Genomic DNA, 1927 nt, shown 5'->3' on the forward strand with positions numbered 1-1927 from the left:
GGCCCTTTATTCCAGTCGTTTTAAGTGCATAGCTCAAAGGTGTTAAGTACCTTCCTAATATTATGCAGACACCGCCACCTGAAACAGCACGAGTTGGTGTGTTCAACAAGAACTTTCCGTTCGTTCCCCTCAGTCCCTGGAAATCGCTGTTCTGTTTCATTTTCTTTTTGCAGTACTGGTGATTGAACCCGGGGTCTTCACAAAAGGATAAAGGCATCCTCAGCCGTTCCTCCCTTTGAGCCAGGGCCTAGCTATGTATTCCAGACTGGCCTCGGACCCGTAGTGATCTTTCTGCCTTCGCCCTTTACAATCTGAGATTACAGGTAGAGACCGCCATGCTTACCTTATTTTTTCTTTTATCGACTACACGTTCGATGTCATATGCAAGAAGACATTGTCCCATCCCAAATCATGAAGATTTTGCTTTATATTTTTTACTAACAATTGTATAGTTTCGGGTCTTACATTTAGGCCTTTGATTCATTTGAGTCAATTTCTTGTTTCTTCTTTTGTTGCTGGCAGTGGAACCCAGGGTCTTGCATACTAAGCTTGTGCTCTCCCACTGGGACCCCCTCTAGCCCTGCTCCAAATTAATTTTGTGTGTAGTGTTAGGTAAGACCCAGCTCTCAGCTCTATCCTTTGGTATGTATGGAACCGATTTTGCCAGCACCATTCGTTGAACAGAATGATCTTTCCCCATTCATTGGCTACCCGTGTCAGAAATCATTTGGAGCCAGCTGTGGTGGCACATTCTTGTGATCCTGGCACTCGAGAAGCAGAGTGAAGCAGGAGGATTGCTATGAGTTTAAGGCCAGCCTGGACTACAGAGAGACCCTCAAAAACCAAAACCCAAAACCAAACCAAAACAAAAAGTGATTTGGCTTTTTAATTTCATTTTGAACTGTAAGGGTATAAAGATGAACATATGAATACTATCTATTAAAACTCTCTTAACCTAGAAGTTTGCGTTTCTGATTTATAAAAGAAATTGAAGTGTGTAGATTCCCGACAATGTCGTGGCCCTCGGGTAACTGCCCACCTCCGAGGGGAGGCCTGCCTCCACACGGCCAGGGCACTTCTCCGTGAGCCTCCAAGGCTGTGTGGACGCCTTGATCGCTGTGTTGTACTGCAAGCAGATGACCGTATTGAACGCGCTGAGCAACTTGGGCATATGACATGCTGTGTTTACTGCGTGCTAAGCGCTTCCAACCCATCATTACGTTTCCCACAGCCATGCTAGACAGGAACTGTTCTCCACATTGTACTGGTGAGGAAAGTAGCTGGGGTGGCATCACCTTCTACATGTCACTGGCCTAGGTGGCAGCAGAGCTGAGATCTGGTCCCTTGAAGGCCACATCCTCGCTGCCGTGAGATATACCCCACAGTGATGTTCACCTGCCTGACTGCGCCCACCACTACGGGTGAACAGTCTGCGTGTGAGTCAGACTGCGACCACAGAGCCCAGGAGAGCAGGACACATTTGCTGAAGATACACGGATCCCAAAAGCCGGCGTAGGAGGTGGCGGGAGAAGGGGCACCCGGCCAGCAGAGGGCGGTGTGCAGCGAGACGGTTTTAGGAGAAAGAACGCCTGGTCTCTTTCTGCCGATGGTGCGCAGAACGTCCTCTCTAAGGGCTCGCCTGAGGGATTGGCCTGAGGCTTGGCGGCAGGGGCCGGAATAATTTCATTCTTTTTAAAATTTTTTTTACTTTTTCCCATAATTTTATTGAGAAATAAATAGCAATCAGACAGTTTCAAATCAAATTGGTAGGCAGTTCCAACAATGAACACATTGCATACTCTCTTCCTAGTGGTTATTTGTTGTACAAGATGCAGACAGGATATCCTATTTACAAACACTATTAGAACAACTCCCTCTATTCATTGAATTAACAGAATGCAGCTATATATCTATCCTAACCATTTTC

At 46.5% G+C, this 1927-nt stretch overlaps 1 long non-coding RNA gene across 1 annotated transcript in view; it reads left to right on the top strand.

The window, feature by feature from the left end:
* The window catches only part of LOC111812804, a 26638-nt gene continuing 24711 nt past the window's right edge, over nucleotides 1–1927 (top strand). Inside the window, exons 1-2 of the long non-coding RNA XR_002818200.1 lie at nucleotides 1–39; nucleotides 174–323. This is a non-coding gene — a long non-coding RNA (uncharacterized LOC111812804). The remainder of the gene's footprint in view (nucleotides 40–173; nucleotides 324–1927) is intronic.

The sequence above is a fragment of the Octodon degus genome, unplaced genomic scaffold, assembly GCF_000260255.1.
Source record: "Octodon degus isolate 3935 unplaced genomic scaffold, OctDeg1.0 scaffold00007, whole genome shotgun sequence".
Lineage (NCBI taxonomy): Eukaryota > Metazoa > Chordata > Mammalia > Rodentia > Octodontidae > Octodon > Octodon degus.